The sequence below is a fragment of the Zootoca vivipara genome, chromosome 3, assembly GCF_963506605.1.
Source record: "Zootoca vivipara chromosome 3, rZooViv1.1, whole genome shotgun sequence".
NCBI lineage: Eukaryota > Metazoa > Chordata > Lepidosauria > Squamata > Lacertidae > Zootoca > Zootoca vivipara.
The window spans coordinates 77,314,539-77,337,035 of record NC_083278.1 but is presented as its reverse complement, the minus strand read 5'-3'; the positions used below and the strand labels follow the sequence as shown (position 1 = coordinate 77,337,035).

The window sequence follows — 22,497 nt, the reverse complement described above, 5'->3', positions numbered from 1 at the left end:
ATGGCATTGAACAGGATTCTGGGTATTGCAGCTGTCACCCCTCTCTGTTCATTAATAATGGTGTCCTGCAACCCCCCCCCCCCAATATGATTTTATAACAGTACCGTAGTTCCTACTTTATGCAAGGATAGCAGGAGAGATAAAGTTAGGGAAATTCCAACCATCAGCTGCTATTTTTCTTTCTTTCCTGTACAACTGCTAAACTATGTTTTCCTTGTTTGGGTATGTTTTGTTACTTAAAGTTAGGGAATTTACTACCTATAAAACACAAGATATATAAACTAATAACTTCTTGTGAACTTATTAAACAATTTAAATCACGAATATGATTTCTAGAGGTTATGTACAAAAGCTTTTTCTACAAATACAATTGGATTTACCTAAATTTATTTTAAGAGGGGCCTTGTTTTTAACAATAATCTTAAACCCTAGTAAACTGAAGAATTAATTAGCAAGCACAGAGGATCAGCAAACTAATGCTTTAGTCTGTTAAACCATCTGTTCAGGAGCACACTACTCAAATCTTGGCATTACTAGGAGATGGGTGAATACGTTTGCTTCTTATTACTAGTTGCAAGTTCCTATTCCTTGCTGAGAACTCCTTTATTTTAAACTATGGAGGAAAAATATTTAAAAGGTTAATAATTGATCCAGCTTCTGCTGTCATGCCAAAGTTTGTGCCAAGGAGACTGATGCATGTTGGCAGAAGATCTAATATTAAATATAACTCAGATATTGTGCACCAGATTACTGCATGCTCTATGTATGTGTAGACATACAGATAGTTGTACAGATAGTGGATGTGTCAATATCACTAGTTATATGGCCTCGGTCTCCACCTCCATAGTTTTGCCCGGACACTGAGGTCCAGCACCGAGGGCCTTCTGGCGGTTCCCTTGTTGCAGGAACTTGCAAGAAGCCAAGTTGCAGGGAACTAGGCAGAAGGCCTTCTCGGTAGTGGCGCCCGCCCTGTGGAACGCCCTCCCACCAGATGTCAAAGAGAAAAACAACTACCAGACTTTTAGAAGACATCTGAAGGCAGCCCTGTTTAGGGAGGTTTTTAATGTTTTATAGATTACTGTTTTATTTTTCTGTTGGAAGCTGCCCGGAGTGGCTGGGGAAACACAGCCAGATGGGCGGGGTATGAATAATAATAATAAATAATAATAATAATATACGAAATCTCACTTAAGTGGCCTAAGTGGCACAGAGCAGCTTAAGCCTTCACTGAAATCTACCATGCCACTTAAAACTTGCTGATGGAATCTATGAAAGTCTGACTATAAAAGATTATTAGTCGTGAATACTTTTTCCTACCAATGAAGGAGCTCAGTAATCTATCTCTGTCTGCTTCATCTGACAATTTTCAGCAAATTTACTTCTTCTGTTTTTATTTTGCCACATTTTTAAAAAGCCTCCAGGTAGCCAACAACAATTAAAAACAAATGTAAATAAATAAATTAAAGAATAATTAAAAATAGCATCGTTACAAAATAGCTGATTAACAGTTGATTTTCTTGACCAATTTCCTAAAAACCTATCCAATGCCATCTCATATAATGATATATGATGGCACAAAACATATTTTGTGAGGTACACCAGTTCCTTGTTCATTTCTACACATTTTGACTGTTATTACCATGTGCCCATGCACTTGACAGTATTTTGCACCTAAGGAAAGCTTTTGGCATGGTGCAATTCAGCACCATTGCATAAAGGACACTGCCCCAAATATGTGGGTGTATGATTTGTGGTGTACACTACTGGTTTCATATTCATTTATATACATGTTGACTATTATTGGTGTAAAGGTGACGTATTTGACAGTGCCTTGCGCCCTAAGAAAGCAGTGGGCCAGATGTGATTCATAGAGGACACTCACCTGGATGTGTCTGTGTATAACTTGTAGTGTCCATCTCCAGGTCCTTTTTCATTTCTATATATCTTGGCTATTAGTGAGTGGCATATTTAACAGCATCTTGCACCAAAGGAATGCGCTGGGCTGGATTTGATTCAGTGCCTTCTATCAGTGCTATGTTGTTGTTTTTTAGAAAAAGAGGTGCTGCAGCCCACCATGAACACCTCCCTCATTTTCTTAGAATGAGAGTCCCATGGACTGCAAGAAGATCAAACCTATCCATTCTTAAGGAAATCAGCCCTGAGTGCTCACTGGAAGGACAGATCCTGAAGCTGAGGCTCCAATACTTTGGCCACCTCATGAGAAGAGAAAACTCCCTGGAAAAGACCCTGATGTTGGGAAAGATTGAGGGCACAAGGAGAAGGGGATGACAGAGGACAAGATGGTTGGACAGTGTTCTTGAAGCTACTAACATGAGTTTGACTGAACTGCGGGAGGCAGTGGAAGACAGGAGTGCCTGGCGTGCTCTGGTCCATGGGGTCATGAAGAGTCGGACACGACTAAACAACAACAAAAAACAAGAAGCAAGTTTTCATACATACACCTTCCTAGTTCAGTTATATGTTCATTAATTATGATGACAGTAGCAGTAACGATGGCAGAAATCCTAATTTTGTTGAAATCTTTTACTAACTTGTGTGACAGCACATTTTAACTAGAATCACTCAGCAAGTAAGTGTATTTGAACTTCGGGTGAACATATTGAGCCAGATGAGGCTGTGATCCTATGCATATAGTTGGGAATACATATATTCCTTAGTGCTCTAAGATGCTTCATTAATTTCTTTGTAAGAGCTATGTATCATAGTCAAACCCACCATCCCTCGAGTTGGGTTAGAAGCGGTTTCCCAATATTGTGTTAATAGAGTTCTAGCTATGGACATGAAGAAGCTTAGTAGGTCCTTAAACAGTAAATGTTTATGGTAATCTATGAACAGATTTAATAAAAGCAGCCTTGGATCAGGTTGCATCACTTGTCCCCTAAGAAAAAAAACTTCTTCAAAGACAATTTCCCCAAAATAATCAAGTAAGTTTGCATTTCCACCACATATGGAAATAAGGATCTAGCTGTTAACACCCTCTGCAACATAAAGGACTTTAACGAGAACTTAACCTGGTATTTCATGGATGTGTAGTGCCACTTGTGAATTGTTTTAAAACAATCTTCTTTCATTTTATCTGACGCTGACTTAAAATGTTCCCCTTTTATGCTAATATGTTTTCATCTTTCTAACAGTGGTTTCACTTTTTAAAATACTTGTTCTGAAAGTTCTGTGTTGTTCAGTATGGAGTGCTCCTACTAAAATATACTACGAAACAATAAAATGAGGTTGTGTATCTCTGCAAAACACTTCCTGAAAATACAAACCATTCAAATGAGTAAAGAACTACAGTACGGAGAAAACAGGATGCTGATTATTCTAGGAATAGAGGAACAAAGTAATACTAAACATACAAATTGCCCAAACTTTTTCAAGGAAATCTGTTTATTAATAACAGATAAGTGTTGTTTTTTTCCTTAAAGCAACAGTCTGTTTTATTAGTAATTAAATGTGCCTTCAAGTTACAATCTTGTGAAATTAGGGTGTAGTATTTTAAAAGCAATAATAAAATCTAAATGGCTATGGCTTCATATTTTCATATTTACAGGCAACAACTGGCACTGTAATGTTGTGAAAATACTCATTTCCTGTTTAGAATTATACAATATCCATCTAAAAATCACTACTAATTATAAATGTGCATTTCTATAGAACTGAACTGTAGTTCTAATTTCATCATTATAGATGGCCTCAGGCAAGCCATGCTTTTGTTCCTCTCTCTGCCCTAACCCTGCATCTCCTATGTGGACATAATGCTGGATATCACTTTACTGGACTATTTTAAGGATCACTGAGACAATGTGAAGCTTCGTTGTTTTATTGCATTGCTTAAGTTTTAATTGTAAGTTTTGAAGTTTTAGTAATAAATGAAATAAATAAATAAATAAATAAATAAATAAATACTCGAACTATCCAGCTGATGCAACTCTTATAATAATCTATGAGAAATTCATGCTCCCACTGAAGCTACTGGTCCTCCCCTGGGATAAACATGCTAGCATATTGGCCTCCTATGCCTCTGAACTTTAGAAAACAAATTGTTACTTGACTTTTTTAAAAATCACATTAAATGTTTTGGATTTCTCCAAAACATTGCATGTCTCTTCTTGGAAGTTTTAATATAGCCAGTTTTTTCCTATATTATTATTATTTTAAGGCTGCAATCCTATGCAGTTATTGGAAGTAAGGCACATTTAGCTCATTAAGATTTACTTCTTAATAAACATGCAGGGAGGGACCCAGGTGGCGCTGTGGGTTAAACCACAGAGTCTAGGGCTTCCTGATCAGAAGGTTGGCAGTTTGAATCCCTGCAACGGGGTGAGCTCCCATTGCTCGGTCCCAGCTCCTGCCCACCTAGCAGTTCGAAAGCACACCAAAGTGCAAGTAGATAAATAGGGACCGCTCCGACGGGAAGGTAAACGGCGTTTCCGTGCGCTGCTCTGGTTCATCAGAAGCAGCTTTGTCATGCTGGCCACATGATCTGGAAGCTGTCTGCGGACAAACGCCGGCTCATGGGCGTAGGCAGGGGGGGCAATTGCCCCCCCTAGAAGCAAAGGCTGAGGGGCGCAGCAGTGTGGCAGCCCCAGGCTCCCGCTCCCGGGTCGAAGCTCCAGAGTCGCGCAGGGAACGCGAGCCTGTGGCTGCGTCCTCCGCGCCTCCCAGGTCTTCGGAGGAGGCGGCCCCAGGCTCCCGCTCCCAACGCGAGCCTGGGGCCGCCTCCTCCGAAGACCTGGGAGGCGCGGAGGACGCAGCCATAGGCTCACGTTCCCTGCGCGACTCTGGAGCTTCGCGCCAGGAGCGGGAGCCTGGGGCCGCCTCCTCGGAAGACCTGGGAGGCGCAGGCCACGTGGCCCCGCCCACATTTCCGGTGTGGCCCCTCCCCTCTCGCCCCTTGCCCCCCTAATTTTGATCCTGGCTACGCCCCTGCGCCGGCTCCCTCGGCCTATAGAGCGAGATGAGCGCTGCAACCCCAGAGTCGGACACAACTGGACCTGATGGTCAGGGGCCCCTTTACCCTTTTAAACATGCAGGGAGGATCAGACTGCACTAATTATTCCCACTGATAATACAACTATATTAAATACAAATTCAAGTTGTAAGTGGCTGCTTAATCATAATTACTAGCAAACTACATTATTCGAAGGGTATTGTAAATAATATTTTTGCATACCTCCCTTTGTAAATGGGTATGGTGGTTGAATACACAGAGGAATTATGGCAAGTTCTTAAAGAAATGGGAGTGCCTGATCACCTCATCTGTCTCCTGAGAAATCTCTATGTGGGACAAGAAGCTACAGTTAGAATTGGATATGGAACAACTGATTGGTTCAAAATTGGGAAAGGAGTACGACAAGGTTGTATATTGTCTCCCTGCTTATTTAAGGGAAAGGGGCACACGACTCAAAATCTGGCCGGACGGAGGATTCTGGCTCTGGCCTTGCTCGGGTTTCTTCTTCCCTTGGTGGGGGCGCCTTCAGAGCCACCCTCGCCGCCTTCCTGCTCCTCCCAGCAGCGGCCTTTTCTGAGGTGCCTCTTCCTCCCCTATTTCCCCTCATCCTCGTTTGCTCCCGCCCATCATCCTTTCCCTCAGCTTTCCCGCGTCTGGCGGCCTGTCTGGTTCCTGCCTCCCCCTTTATCCCGCCTCGTCTCTTTTTCACCTCAGCCTCCCCCCCCCCATCCTCGCCTGTCGGTTGGTCAGCCTAGCCGGCTCCTTCCTGCTCGCCTCTCCCTCCCATTCATCCTCATCACCTCCGCCTCCCTCCCTCCGCTCTGTCTGGCTCCCCCCGCCTTTTCCCTCCCTGCTCTGTCTGGCAGCCCCCCGCTCCGCACATCGGCGCTTCTCGCGAGAGCTGGGGGATGCCGCTGCTGCCGCCGCCGCCGCCGCCTTGGAGGGGAAGACACTCGGGGGGGGGAGCCAGTGACGTCGGGAGTTTTCCTGAAAGTCAATAACGAGCCTGGCGGAGGCGGCCGAAGCAACGGCGGCGGCGGCGGCTGTAGCAGCAGCCGGACCGAAGGCTGGGTCCCAGGCGGCTCCGGGCGCACTGAGCCGGGAGCGGGAGCCGCCGCCCTGACGTCCGCGGATGCTGCGGCCGAGCTGCCCAGGCGGGCGCCTCCGTGAATAGCGGGGAGGAGAAGCCGCTGTCTTATGTAGCCGCCGCCGCCGCCCCTCCTGCGTTTCCCTCGCCGGCCGGGGCCTGGACCCTTCCCCACAGCGCTGAGGGGAAACAGCGGCCGCCGAAGGGCCGAGCCTGGCGGTGCTGTGGGGGGGGGGGCGAGGGAGGAGGGAGCGCGGGGGGGCCCCCTGCCCGGAACCGCCTCCGCCTTCCCGCCACTTCCACACCGACGGCGGAGCATCCGCCGCCCTCGCCTCCGCCTCAGGTAAACGAGCGTGGAGCTGGGATGGCGGGCGGGAGGGCGAGCGAGCGAGCGGGAGTATAGGCGGTGGGGGATGCTGGCTGGCTGGGCGCTGGCTGCTCTCGGGGCACGTGAGGTGAGGTGAGGGCGGGAGGAGCGGCGGAGGGTGGGGATGCCTCCTCGGCTGCGGCTTGGCACACAGGCGGCAGCTCCGGCCCCCTTTCCCCAATTTCTGGTGTGTCCCCTCCCCCCCTCGCCGCTTCCCACCCTAGAGGGGGGACGACCCATCTAGGGCCTAGTAGTGATGATCCCCGTCAGTATCCTTGTGCTGACAGAGGGAGGAGGCGGCGGCAGCAGTTCCCCAGCTCCTCCTTCGCCAGCCATCACTCACAGCATATAAAATATAACAAGTCCCCTAGACTACTAGTGCGTGTGTTTCTCTGTGTGTGTTTGGCTGGGCCTGACAGGCTGCTGTAGAGACACAAGGGGTTATATAACATTAAAGACGCGCAGGGGGGGGGGGAGGGAGAGAGATGTGTGCTTGGCCACGAGGCACAACATACAGCGGCGCGCGCGCGCACGGGCGCAGTTATTTATATGGAATGTGGCTTCCTTTTCATCTGAAGGGGATGCTCGGGGAGGAGGAGGAGGGCGCAGAGCGTTACTTGCGCACCTGGTCTCTCCTGATAATATTCAAGCCCCCATATCCAGCTCCTGCTCCCCCCCGACGCACACACCTTCACGGTCACTGTGACTCCTCACACGTCCACATATTTCCCTCCCCCACTCTCTGTTTGTCGTGGATCATAGGTAAATGTATATAGCGAATGCACTTAGTTTAATCAGTAATAAACGTTTCATCGTCTCTAGAACGTGTCTGTGTGCTAAGAATAGAAATAGGAGAGGATGGTCTGTTCTGTTCATAGTAGTGTATGGCTCTGGTGCTGCTGCTGCTGGCAGCTGTGGCTGCAAGTAAACAAACCAACCTCTTTCTGCGCATCAATCTTGCTGGAACAGCCATTATGATGGCTGCTTTGCACATAGAGGAGTTGATGTACAGTACATGATTACTCGACAGACACTGCTTCTTACCCACCTCCTACTTGTACAGACCATGATCTGAGGAAATTGAATAGACTGACACATGTTACAGTTTGAAAAAAGGCCTGTTAGTAAATAGGATCATCCTTAGAAGTTAATCAGTTATTTGTAAACAAAACCTAAAACGCTACTTTAAAAATCACAATGTGGTACAAGAAATTTAGAGGGCACTTAAAATTTCTTTTTCATGGTATTCAAACAATTTGGCATGTTTTCATTGAAGTTTTATTATAATTACTTATAAACGTATACATGATGGTCTGTCATAATGCTGGCAGATGGGAATACTGTAAATGAAATAGTTTTTATAGTCTATGTCTTAATTCAAAGTCCTTTTAGATTGGACTTTAAACTGTGAAGTAGATTACTGAAGGTTGGGTAATCTAGTATTCTCAAAGTTTGGCAAATCTAACCTGTATTATTTGTACACACTGGATCGTTTTTAACAAAGTAAATCTGAGGATTGAATTTAATTTGCAAACAATATATTTTAGTAGCTGACAGATTATTTGCAGATTATTTAGAGAGCTTAGAGATAGCTGTTTTTGGGGTACATCAGAGAAACTCTAATATTGGGGCTGGGTATCTTGCCAACCTTGCTAGAACATACAGACATTAAAATGCTATGAAATTCAAAGGAAGCTCTAATATGTGTAATTTTATTTTATTTCTTTTCAAATGTATTTTGTTTTGCCTGTTTTCTGTTGTAGAAAGTGTATTCCTACTTGAACACTGCAATTTAAGAGTGGTTACAAGACAAATAAAATGTAAAGTACTTAAATACTATTTGTTTTGACATCATTAAGCGTGTTCATTAAGCAGATTTTGTTTGTGGTTCTGTTTGTTTTCCTGTGAAGAGTTTTAAATTGACCCCAATATCTTTAATTGGATTGGACTGCTAATTATAATGTATGTATGCCTTGATTGGATGAGGCAAACATGGATGTCCAGATGAATGGTTCAGAAGAAGAGTATAGTACACACAATTATATCCACTGCCAGAAGTTCTGTATATGTATATTTAGCTAATAAACTCACAGAAGTCATTTTCTATCTAGAGATTTGAGCTTTCTCTTTTCCTATGACAACGGAAATGTTTTAATGTTTGTTTCTTTTATCATATTTTAACTTTCAAAAACTAAATTGCAAAGTACAATTAAAGTGTACTGTGTTTATATTGTTATTAAAAAAATAGCTGACAGTGAAACAGATAGGCAGTATGGTCTTCTGCATGTTTGCTTGGAAGGAAGTGTCACTGGGATTTATTCCTAGGAAAATGTGCATGGAAACAAAAACTATTGCTTTGGTTTATCTGATTTGAATGTAAGCAATGCCATTTAAAAATACTACCTGTTCTTTTTTCAAAACTAGCAACTCATTCTAGTTATGTTTGTTTAGAAGTAAGTTCTACTGAGTTCAAAGAAGGCCTCTGTCGGTAGAGCAAGAGACTTAATCTAAGGGTTGTGGGTTCAAGCCCCACAGTGGGTGAAAGATTCCTACATTGCAGGGGGTGGACTAGATGGCCCTCATGTTCCCTTCCACCTTTACAGTTCTATGATTCTATGTACATATATTTGCAGCTTTAACATATGATATATTGTTGTCTAAATTAAAAATATTGCCTGTATGCAAAGAATGACGTACATTTTTCAAAGCTTTCTTGACCAATGGGAACTTAAATTGTGTGCAGAATTATACCTGAAATACTTCATTAAGTTGTTTCATCTTTAACATAATTAACTGACAGATTATTCCTTATGCTTTGAGCACCTCTGTAAAGATGGGAACAGCAAGATATGATTAAAAATCAAATACATTGAGCATTAATACATTAATATACTTGAGCAACAAGTTGAGCTTTTGGCTAAAATCCTAAATTTATTTGCCTTGAGAGTTCATGTCCTGTTGATGTTAAGTGGGATTTACTTTGAAGTAAATGGAATTAGAACTGGTTTGTAAGGGTGTAGGTTTAAAATACATACTACAGGAGCAAGTTCCTTAGGCCATAACTTTATGCACACTTACCAAGAAGGAAACCCAATTGAACACAGTGGGACTTGGTTCTGGGTAAACATGGATAGGATTATTCTATATGAAATAAAAAAGGTTTTAAAATATGTTTGTGAGTTCATAACCTAGATAGATCTTTAACAGGAAATTGGGAAGTAATCATTAGAATATGTTTAGATTCTTATTATGGCTTGATAACACATGCTTTTATTGTGCCTATTTTGCAGAAAGTGTAAGGTTTATTTACTACTTTTGGCCTGTATTTACTGCTTTTTTGCCATGTATGAAAATCTAAATGTGTTGGATTTTCTAAGTCTTTCACATGTTCTAAAACAAATATATTTCATCATCATTGGGGTCACACAAAACCTGTAACCAGGAGTTATATTCTTGCATATTTGCTTGGAAGAAACACCTACTCAGTTAAAGATTTACTCAGCATTATTATTATTTACAGTTAACAGCGTTGAGACAGTAATCCTGTGAATTTGAAACTTGGGGACTGCATGAAGGATACTTTATTGAACATTTGACACGTTTTTTAAATGGGGTTATTGAAGTAAATAGATGCAAATAGGTGACTTTACTTGCATTAACATTATTTATGAGAAATGGTGGGGGGACCATATGTTCATGAAGATCATATAAATGTTATAGAAATTAGACATGTACTCCTGAAGAACCCTTATAGGAGTAACACATTTATTCACATGAATACAGCTTGGATAATGACATTCTAATGGTTTGAGCTGTGTTCAGAACATAGCTGTCAACTTACGGATTGGAAAATAAGGGATCAGCAGCCTCACCCAGAGGCGCGGCACCGGAAATCGGTTCTGCACATGTCCAGACATGCCCAGAAGCGACCTCCGGTGCCGGGTTGCCCGTGTCTGCATGTCTGGGCACCGGAAATCACTTATGCGCATGTCCAGAACCAATTTCCGGCAGCACTCGGCAAGTGAGCGAGCCGCCAGCCGCCGAGCAAGGTGTTTTACTGGGTGACGGCTGGCTGCTGGGGGGGGGGCGCCAAGTGGAGCCTCCCTGGCCAGCAGGGAGGGAGAGGAGCTGCTTTGAAATCCGGGAAATATATGGGATATCTACAATCCGGAATAACAGCAGGAAACGGATTGAAATAAGGGGGTTTCCCGCGAAAAACGGGAGAGTTGACAGCTATGGTTTAGAAATCCAATAGATATGTCATTCTTGGAAGTCCAATAGAGAGTTCAGAAATCTATCTTCAGGACTAGAGCAGAGTCTTCATGAAGCTGAATGTTGAGGCTCAGTTACTGCCTCAGTACAGGAGCTTGTTAAGAGGCATCCTGTAGAATTGCTATTGTGCTTTTTACTCACATGTATAAAGTTACTTGAGTGCCATGATCTTGAAAGAAATTGATGCTTTAGGAAAATATCTACCTTGGCTGACATTAATAATATATGTGTTTTATTCTTTCCACTGACTTGACTAGATACTGTTTCAGGCCTTCAGTGAATAAATACAAAAAAGTTATCTTAAAGTTAACAGCCATGAAATAAATCCTGTATTATCCACATTTTGAGAGAAAACTGAATTCTCATAATAATTATTTTCTCAAAAGTTGAGTTAGCACAAGAGAAAGAAAGCATATTTATCTCTCATATAATAGAGGAGCTCATGTTTGCAATCTTGGACATGACTATACTATTTAAATATAAACATTTAAACATTGAAATATATAGAAAGATGGTGGTACATAACTGTATCCACCTGTATCCATTGATGGAATACTTTTTCATTCACAAAAAGCAAGTTAGGTTCCAAACTGGTAACTTCTTATCTACCGGTACAGCTTAAGTAAGACTATTTTATGCCAGAAGCAGCAGTTTGTCTTATATGTAATTCTCTGAGATGTCTCTGAGGTACAGTACTTATTGAACTCAAAGGTTCTTGTGGATTTCATAGTGTTCTTTTCTTGATCTCTCTAACATTTTGAGACTAAATTGCTTTATATTTTGGCCAGACTGTCAATACTTTGTCAGATTTAGGCAGATTTGGGGAACTATAGGTGGTTAAAACAGAAATTATAACAGATTGAGGTTGAATCCTGACAAGACAAGTACTGTTTTTGGGGAACAGGGGACGGGTGGGTGTGGGGGACTCCCTGGTCCTGAATGGGGTCACTGTGCCCCTGAAGGACCAGGTGCGCAGCCTGGGAGTCATTTTGACTCACAGCTGTCCATGGAGCCACAGGTTAATTTTGTGTCCAGGGCTGCTGTCTATCAGCTCCATCTGGTACGCAGACTGAGACCCTACCTGCCCGCAGACTGTCTCACCAGAGTGGTACATGCTTTAGTTATCTCCCGCTTGGACTACTGCAATGCGCTCTACGTGGGGCTACCTTTGTTTTTTTTTTTTAAAAAAATATATTTTTATTAATTTTCCAATTAAAACCAATTATATCACATTCGTTATTTCAAATTATACACATATATATCAATCAAACCGAATATTATGCCAAATCATCTAAAAAATTTTTTTGGGTTCCCATGCTTCAAGAAATTGGGGATTCCTCGCAACCGTCCACTGCCGTCTTTTTTCTAAAGTTCAAATCGTCTCTCCAAGTTCATAATAATCCGAATCTTTCCCTTATAGTCACATAGATGTTTTCCACTTTCAACCGATTGTTTCCCAGCTGCTGAGATAAATATCAAACAAGGTTTCACAAATGTTCTTTCTCCTGTGTGGGTTAATCAGTCCAGCCTCCCCATAAATCTTCTTGGTCTGGAGCTCCCTGTTGCGTCAACACAAAGCAGCGCCATCTTAAAAAAACTCAAAACACTTTCGTTTTCTCTCATAACCGGGTAGATTAACGATCTTTATAAAATTTACAGCTTTTCCAGGCAGAAGACCCAAACATCAAACCATAGACTCTTGGTAAATTAATGGATCTCCTTGCCCTATAGCTGAACTTAGCTTCAGGTCGCTGCTCCAATTCAAAGTGCGTCACAGCTCATAAATCCTCCGAACGCGTCCAGGACTCCTTCCGTCCAACTAGAGGGGGGCTTTTCTCGTCTGCAACTCCACATCTTTAAAAAATATGCTCAGTAACAACAGTTTATAAAGTTCAACTCACACAGTCTTTTGCTTCTCTTTCACTCCAAACAAGCCAGGACATCGCGTCTGGGAAGGTACGAAGTAACTCATCAATCCTTCTTTCAGATGAAATACAGCCTTTGACTCCTCTCCCTCAGCAGCATAAATTTCTCAGCAGTAAACAGCGCTTCTTCCCCTCCTTCTGAAGTATGTCCATAGATTTAAGCCTAATTATCTTCTTTAACCATGGAAATCCCCGCCATGCAGATTAGCGTCCGGGAGTCCTGGCCCTCGTAAGTGCTCAGCCCAAGCTCCCCCCACTCCAAAAACAGTCGGAGTGGGTCTGGGGGCATCGCGGCCCAGCGGCCCCTCTCCGTAACCCCCGGAGAGGGTAGGGGGTTGCCATTTACTCCCCTAGCAACCGCCAAATTCCTTACGAAGGTCAGAGAGATGGAAAACAGGTCCGCCATTCCTGCCGGCGGAAACCGGAACCTCCTACGTGGGGCTACCTTTGAAGGTGACCCGGAAACTGCAATTAATCCAGAATGCGGCAGCTAGACTGGTGACTGGGAGTGGCCGCCGAGACCACATAACACCGGTCCTAAGAGACCTACATTGGCTCCCAGTATGTTTCCGAGCACAATTCCAAGTGTTGGTGCTGACCTTTAAAGCCCTAAACGGCCTCGGTCCTGTATACCTGAAGGAGCGTCTCCGCCCCCATCGTTTAGCCCGGACACTGAGATCCAGCGCTGAGGACCTTCTGGCGGTTCCCTCACTGCGAGAAGCAAAGCTACAGGGAACCAGGCAAGAGGGCCTTTTCGGTAGTGGCGCCCGCCCTGTGGAACGCCCTCCCATCAGAGGTCTAGGAGATAAACAACTACCTGACATTTAGAAAACACCTAAAGGCAGCCCTGTTTAGGGAAGTTTTTAATCTGTGATATTTTAATGTATTTTGGTATTTGTTGGAAGCCGCCCAGAGTGATGGGGGAAGCGCAGCCAGATGGGCGGGGTATAAATAATAAATAATAAATAATAATAAGTAAATTGTGAAGAGCTCCAAAAGGACCTATCTAATCTGAGTGACTGGGCTGTAAAATGGCATATGCCACTCAGTGTCAACAAGGGTAAAGTGACGTATGTCAGGGCAAAAACATCTTAATTTCACATATGTTCATGGGGGTCTAAATTGGTGGTGACTGACCTGGAACAAGACCTTGGGGTTGTAGTGGATAGCTCAGTGAAGTTGTTAATCCAGTGTGTGGCAGCTGTGAAAAAGGCAAAAACTATGCTAGGGATCATTAGGAAAGGAATTGAAATAAAACTTCCAATATCATACAAATCTATGGTGTGATCATATTTGAAATATTGTATACAGCTCAAAAAGGATAGTATAGAGGTGGAAAAGAGCAACCAAAATTATCAAAGGGCTCCCCTATGAGGAATGGTTGCAGCCTTTGAGAATTTTTAGTTTAGAGAAAAAGTAAGAGGTGACGTGATAGAAGTATACAGAATTCTGCATGACATGGAGAAAGTGGATAGAGGAAAGTTTTCCTCACTCATTAGCTTCCAATGAAGCTGAATGTTGGAAGATTCAGGACAGATACAAGAAAGTACTTCTTTACACAGTGTATAGTTAAACTATGGAACTTGCTCCCACAGGAGGCAGTGGTGGCTACCAACTTGAATGGCTTTAAAATGATTAGACAAATTCATGGGGGATAAGTCTATCAATGCCTTGATTATCCCTTGGATCAATGCCTTGTCGTGGCGAAGGGGCTTGAATAACTCAGAGAAGCTATGAGCTATGCCATGCAGGGCCACCCAAGATGGACAGGTCATAGTGGAGAGTTTTGACTAAACGTGATCCACCTGGAGAAGGAACTGGCAAGCCACTCCAGTATCCCTGCCAAGAAAACTCCATGGACAAAGACAACAGGCATATAAAAGTTATGACGCTGGAAGATGAGCCACTCAGGTCGGAAGGCGTCCAACATGCTACTGAGGAAGAGCGGAGGACAAGTACAAGTAGATTCAGAGCTGATGAAGCGGCTGGGCCAAAGCCGAAAGGACGCTCAGTTGTGGATATGCCTGGAAGCGAAAGGAAAGTCCGATGCTGTAAAGAAAAATATTGCATAGGAACCTGGAATGTAAGAACCATGAATAGAGGTAAGCTGGATGTGGTCAAAAATGAGATGACAAGAATAAATATCGACATCCTGGGCATCAGTGAACTAAAATGGAAGGGAATGGGTGAATTCAGTTCGGGTGACTATCATATCTACTACTGTGGGCAAGAATCCTGTAGAAGAAATGGAGTGGCCCTCATAGTCAACAAAAGAGTGGCAAAAGCTGTAATGGGATGCAATCTCAAAAATGACAGAATGATCTCGATACGAATCCAAGGCAGACCTTTTAACATCACTGTGGGAATAATGCAGCCACATCCTAAAGCCATGAAATGGTGCTTCTGCGCTCCACTCTCCAAGTGGTATGCAGGCACCATGGCAAGATCGGCTAGGCATAACGAGCCGGATGTAGAGTCTGTACTTCTCCCCATACCACAAGATAGATGGTCCTAGGAAGCCAAGCCAGCCATGAGGAACATCTCACATACATCACAAGTTATCCATTCCTCAGGTCATGCCAGTCCTGGGAACGTTTTCATCCATCTTTAATTATTCATTCCCCAGGAGCTCAAACTTCCCATGGGAAACATGCATACTATGGAGAACAATAGGGTCTGAGCATATATGGGCATAAGAGTGTTCTGCTGATATTATTGGCTATTGCTATATAGGTGTATTGTAATGATTGGTTTATGGCTATTGCATATGCATTTACTATACCTAATAAATATGTGGTCACGAGAGAGCTCGGGGCTCTCGTCCCACGGTTGGTTGATTCTATCAGTTGTCTGTCTTCCTTCACGAGAGCCCACCACTTGTAATAAGCCTCGGTGCTATACCCTTTGCTGCTACATCTGGCTGTTAGCAGCTGGCTGTTACTTTGTAACAAGCCTTGCTGCTACCGTCCAAGCCACTCCAAGCTGCTAGGACCCCTGGCTGTTACATCTGGTGACCCCCGACGGGATCTGCGGATACGTCCTTGGGCCTCCCCTGCTCATCGCCTGGAACAGGCTCGGTGCACCCGATCTCGCTGCTGGCAGCCGTGATCTTCTCGTGAGTATGGGGGGTGGTTTCTCACAGCTCCAACAGCGCCATTTATATGAGCTGTGTGAATTAACCAAGCACAACCTCTATTTATTTCATTCTAATGGCAAGTTTCTTCATAACTCCATCTCTAAATCTGAACTTGCCTCATTGCTAAAATACGTGTGGGATAATTGCCCCGCGTACCCAGAGGGTGGCTCTTTAAAACTTGAAACGTGGCAGAAGGTTGGTAACTTTCTTCATACCTCCCCACGCACGCCGCCCAAGATTCTTAGTGCATGGAAACTGGTCTTTGAATGCCTTTTAGCCCATGACCAGTCCCTCATGAAACCCCTCTTAGATCCCCCACCGTACAATTCTTCTGTCTGGGTGGTTTCTCCCTCTGATATTTTTGCTTTAGATATTGTTTCTCCACCCCCCTCTGCTCCGCTGCAGGTCCCCCTTACCCCCAATCAATCCCCAACGCCTAGTGCCCCCTTACAGGTCCCACTGCCGATGCCCCTGACCCCGGAACCGGTCTCCGTTCAGGATTCAGCCCTGGCCACTCCGGCCGGTACTACATGTACCACACGGGCTGAGGGACCGCAGCAAATCGGTCACATCCGCCTCACTCTTCTCCAGGGTGCCCAGAGCGGCGCCCTAACCCCTGAAGACCTCTCCCAACTTGCTGCGTTCCCCCTCGCATATGCCACTGATCCAGCTACCGGAGACGCTACTGCCAGTTGGATAGCCATACCCCTAGACCTTGTTAAGGAAGCTAAGTCCACCTGCACGAAGTACGGCGTCACAAGCCCGTATACGCAGGGACTTTTTAATACCCTGGCCCACTCCTACTTCCTCATCCCGCAAGACTGGAAAGATCTGGCACGTATGTGCCTCACACCCACTCAATATTTCTTACCTGGGACATAAAGTCCTTGCATCAGCGGCTATCCCTTCTTTTTTCCCCCGCTTCTCTTTCGGACCCACCATCACCCTTGTTCGCCTCCAACAGTATCTGGGCTCTGTTAATTGGGTTCGTCCTTTCCTCGGATTGTCCACATCAGCCTTAACTCCCCTTTTCGAGGCTTTGCGTGGCGGCCTTAAACCCTCTGATCCAATCACGCTCACCTCGGCCCAATGGCAGGTTATTCACCTGATCGAAGAGGCCCTGCAGACCAGGTGGGTGGACCGGGCCGTACCTAACGTCTCTCTCTCTCTGGTGCTCTCTCTGGTGCTCCTTGCCCACGGCCGCCCTTATTCAATCTCCCCCCTCTGATTCAGTGCGGATCCTGGAATGGTTGCACCTCCCCCATACCCCCCGCGCTACCATCAATCCCAAACCCTCTCAATTTGCCCAACTTTGCGCCAGAGGCCGCCTCCGTGCAAAAGCTCTCATTGGTTGCGAACTTGAAACCCTTTTTGTGCCTTGCTCTCTGACCATTTGGGATACATTTTTTATTAATTGTGAGGCCCTGCAGGCTGCTCTTGCCGATTGGCCTGGCAGGGTGAGTTGCCATCCTTCCTCTGATCCCCGGTTCCAACTTCTACGCAATGTTCCTGAGACGAAAGTCCTCTCACTTTCAGTCTTATAACTCTGACCTCTCAATTATTAAAAGCACTAACAGGGATTTCTGAGGTAAATCAAACCTCCCACTTATCCCTCTAGCCTTTCTTTAAACCCTCTAGCACTTGTGGGTTTTCAAAAATAAAAGAGAGTCCTCTTCCAGCCTAAACGTGACCAGGTATCTATATAGACATGGAGCTATAAATAAGACTGTTCCTATATGTATTCAGATAAGGGTTTTCACTTCATTAGAAACTCCCTTACTGTAAAGCTAGCCTCCTTCCTGAGGTAACTTTATTATCGCTCAGAACCTGTCTCAGAACCTGTCTCCTCCTTTAGCCCCCCTCCTTTTCTTGGTGCACTCTCAGACACAATTAACCTTCCTCCTCTAAAAGGCAGTTTTGACAGTTTAAAAGAGTTCCCCACCAACTGGGTTCCAACTCCTTGCCTTCCAGCGGTTCCCAAAGCAACCCATCAATCTTATCTTGGATAGTTTGTATGTTACTCAGATCCTGCTTACCATCTATGCTGCCTACCTTTCCCCCTCAATTGAGCCTGATCTTCTGTCCCTCTTCATTGCCCTCCAACAGGCTGTAATGAGCCGTCCTGTTCCCTTTTTCGCTACGCATATCAGAAGCCATCAGCCCTTTCTGGGCCCACTGCAGGAGGGCAATGACCGCGCAGATCATGCTGCAGCTCAGGGCCCTTCCCTGTTCCCACTGCATGCCATGACTCCGTGGGAAAGCCATTCCTTCTATCATCAGAATAAAAAGGCCCTCATGAAGGAGTTCGCCATCACAGGGGCAGAGGCAGCGGCTATTATTCAACAGTGCCCCACTTGCAGCCGCCAAGCTGCCTCTGTCCCCATTGGGGTGAACCCAAAGGGCACATCCGCCTGTCAAATTTGGCAGATGGATGTTACCCAATACCCACCCTTCTCCCCTTGGAAATTTCTCCATGTCTCAGCTGATACCTTCTCTGGTTTTATTGTTGCCTCCCCCCAGCGAGGTGAGGCTGTAAAACATGTTATCAATCATTGCATTCGCTCTTTTTCGGTCCTCGGCCGCCCAAAAGAACTGAAGACCGATAATGGCCCTGCTTATGCTAGCTCGGCCTTTGCACATTTTTGTCATCAATGGAATTTAATCCATAAATTTGGCATTCCATACAACTCTCAAGGCCAGGCCATTGTGGAACATGCTAATCGCACCCTCAAAACGGCCCTCGATCGCCTTGAGCCCCATAAGGGTGCCCCTACCCTTCCAGAATTCCAAAATCGCCTCAACCTGTGCCTGTTCATTTTGAATTTTTTGAATCTCACGGGTTCGCCACCGACCTCTGCGGCCACCCGTCATTTCTCTACTTCCCCAGCAGCCCGCCCTGTCAAACCGTTGGTTCTCTTCCGTCATCTACCGGATCCAACGTGGAAAGGTCCTGGGGAACTCATCACGCACGCCAGAGGTTATGCCGCCGTCCAGTTCCAAGATGAAGTCATCTGGGTTCCTGCTCGGGCCGTCCGGCCCTATCACCCCCCACCTTCCCCTTCTCCTCCTCCTCCTTCTACCCCTCCCCCCCTCTTGATTCCTCTGCAGGTGCCGATGATTGTCATCAGTGCATCACTAAGGCACGGAAAGGGGGAGCAGTCACCTCAACGCTGGTCTACCATACTCAGCAACCCCGCGCTTGTCGCCCCCTACATCGCACCTGTCTGCATAATTCCACCATAAGTACCTGTGTGCCGCTAATTCACAGTGGCAATATGGCTCCCCCGAGGCCTGGGTCCCTTGTGCTGGCTCCACCCGCTGCAACGGCTGGCAGTGTGTCTGTGATTATACGGGGGGTGGCTACACTGGCTGCCCCTATGTTACTTCCTTTCGCCGGGACCGCACCAATATTGTCTCCCTGACTTTCAGCCGCAACCATCCAGCAGTTGCCAGCTATGGGTTCGGTATCGATGGCCCCGGCTCCGACCCCATCACATACATCACTGTCACGGTCTCCGAACTGTTTGAAGGCTCCCAGCGCTCATCTCACTGGTCCGTTTATGACTCTGTGGAACAATTGTCCTCCAACCCATTGCAGCTTAGCCAAAAGGCTACTAATTTGTTTTTGGAACTGGCGGAGGACATTGCAAAAGAACTCAGCATTAAAAGTTGTTTTGTATGTGGGGGGGACCAACATGGGTGAGCAGTGGCCATGGGAGGCTCTTGAAGCCTCCCCAGAGACCTTCAACAATATGTCCATAGCGGGTAACATTACAGCCAGCATATCCAATCAGGACTTGATTTGGTCCCTCACCACAAATCTGGTCGGTCATAATTGCTTCACCCGCAATGGCTCAACCCCTGTTGGTGACCTCATTTGTTTAGGCCTATGGGACGATACCTATACCTCATGGGCCTCCCCCGGTAATTTGAGTGCCCCTCCCCATTACAATGTGTCCCTTCTCCCCTTCCTAAATTCGTTTGCCTCCATCCCCTGGAAAATTCAATCTTACCAACTGTTGTCTCCAAATCAATCCGGTTGGTAAGGTGGTACAGACACTCACTACAGAGCTTCACCAATTGACACACAACCCAGACCAAGTTTGGAAAGGGTTTAGTTTGCATGATGTTTTCGGATCCTGGTTCCCAAAGCTCCCAGGTTTATAGGCCATTGTGGCCCTCATTGGTTTTATAGCCATTGGATGTATTTTGCTTCCCTGTGTGTTACCTATTCTAATGAGAACCATTACCAATAGCCTGTCAGTAATTGCAGAACGCAAAGCAGCTGCCCAAGTTATGCTTCTCCTTGCCCAGCAACACATTACCCCCATCGCTCCACCTCCCTCCCCAGTGGGGGACCTTCTGGCTCTCGATCCATGGGAAGGTACCTCTCAGACCAGATCTCTTAGCCTTGAAAAAACAAAAACAGTGGACATGTGGGAATAATGCAGCCACATCCTAAAGCCATGAAATGGTGCTTCTGCGCTCCACTCTCCAAGTGGTATGCAGGCACCATGGCAAGATCGGCTAGGCATAACGAGCCGGATGTAGAGTCTGTACTTCTCCCCATACCACAAGATAGATGGTCCTAGGAAGCCAAGCCAGCCATGAGGAACATCTCACATACATCACAAGTTATCCATTCCTCAGGTCATGCCAGTCCTGGGAACGTTTTCATCCATCTTTAATTATTCATTCCCCAGGAGCTCAAACTTCCCATGGGAAACATGCATACTATGGAGAACAATAGGGTCTGAGCATATATGGGCATAAGAGTGTTCTGCTGATATTATTGGCTATTGCTATATAGGTGTATTGTAATGATTGGTTTATGGCTATTGCATATGCATTTACTATACCTAATAAATATGTGGTCACGAGAGAGCTCGGGGCTCTCGTCCCACGGTTGGTTGATTCTATCAGTTGTCTGTCTTCCTTCACGAGAGCCCACCACTTGTAATAAGCCTCGGTGCTATACCCTTTGCTGCTACATCTGGCTGTTAGCAGCTGGCTGTTACTTTGTAACAAGCCTTGCTGCTACCGTCCAAGCCACTCCAAGCTGCTAGGACCCCTGGCTGTTACACATCACAGTAATCCAAGTTTATGCACCAACTACCGGTGCTGAAGAAAGTGAAATTGACCAATTCTATGAAGACCTACAACACCTTCTAGAAATGACACCAAAGAAGGATGTTCTTCTCATTACAGGGGATTGGAATGCTAAAGTAGGGAATCAAGAGATAAAAGGAACAACTGGCAAGTTTGGCCTTGGAGTTCAAAATGAAGCAGGGCAAAGGCTAATAGAGTTCTGTCAAGAGAACAAGCTGGTCATCACAAACACACTCTTCCAACAACACAAGAGACGACTCTACACATGGATATCACCAAATGGGCAGCATCGAAATCAGATTGATTATATTCTCTGCAGCCAAAGATGGAGAAGCTCTATACAATCAGCAAAAACAAGACCTGGAGCTGACTGTAACTCAGATCATCAGCTTCTTATAGCAAAATTCCAGCTTAAACTGAAGAAAGTAGGAAAAACCACTGGGCCAGTAAGATACAATCTGAATCAAATCCCTTATGAATACACAGTGGAAGTGAGGAACAGGTTTAAGGATTTAGATTTGGTGGACAGAGTGCCTGAAGAACTATGGATGGAGGCTCGTAACATTATATAGGAGGCAGCAACGAAAACCATCCCAAGGAAAAGGAAATGCAAGAAGGCAAAATGGCTGTCCAACGAGGCCTTACAAATAGCGGAGGAGAGGAGGCAAGCAAAATGCAAGGGAGATAGGGAAAGATACAGGAAACTGAATGCAGATTTCCAAAAAACAGCAAGGAGAGATAAGAGGGTCTTCTTAAATGAGCAATGCAAAGAAATAGAGGAAAACAATAGAATGGGGAAAACCAGAGATCTGTTCAAGAAAATTGGAGATATGAAAGGAACATTTCGTACAAAGATTACCATAATCAAGGACAAAAGTGGTAAGGACCTAACAGAAGCAGAAGACATCAAGAAGAGGTGGCAAGAATACACAGAGGAATTATACCAGAAAGATATGGAGGTCTCGTACACCCCAGGTAGTGTGTTTGCTGACCTTGAGCCAGACATCTTGGAGAGTGAAGTCAAATGGGCCTTAGAAAGCACTGCTAATAACAAAGCCAGTGGAAGTGATGATATTCCAGCTGAACTATTTAAAATTTTAAAAGATGATGCTGTTAAGGTGCTACACCCAATATGCCAGCAAGTTTGGAAAACTCAGCAATGGCCAGAGGATTGGAGAAGATCAGTCTACGTCCCAATTCCAAAGAAGGGCAGTGCCAAAGAATGCTCCAACTACCGCACAATTGCGCTCATTTCACACGCTAGCAAGGTCATGCTTAAAATTCTACAAGGCAGGCTTAGGCAGTATGTGGACCGAGAACTCCCAGAAGTGCAAGCTGGATTTCGAAAGGGCAGAGGAACCAGAGACCAAATAGCAAACATGCGCTGGATTATGGAGAAAGCTAGAGAGTTCCAGAAAAACGTCTACTTCTGCTTCATTGACTATGCAAAAGCCTTTGACTGTGTCGACCACAGCAAACTATGGCAAGTTCTTAAAGAAATGGGAGTGCCTGATCACCTCATCTGTCTCCTGAGAAATCTCTATGTGGGACAAGAAGCTACAGTTAGAACTGGATATGGAACAACTGATTGGTTCAAAATTGGGAAAGGAGTACGACAAGGTTGTATATTGT

The 22,497-nt window shown here is 45.2% G+C and overlaps 1 protein-coding gene across 2 annotated transcripts in view; it reads left to right on the top strand.

The window, feature by feature from the left end:
* Nucleotides 1-5,885: 5,885 nt before the first annotated feature.
* The window catches only part of AKT3 (AKT serine/threonine kinase 3), a 116,334-nt gene continuing 99,722 nt past the window's right edge, over nucleotides 5,886-22,497 (top strand). Inside the window, exon 1 of one of the 2 annotated variants that reach the window (XM_035108349.2) lies at nucleotides 5,886-6,399. The gene's annotated coding sequence lies outside the window, so the exon portion shown is untranslated. The remainder of the gene's footprint in view (nucleotides 6,400-22,497) is intronic. The other variant, XM_035108351.2, reaches the window with a different exon arrangement.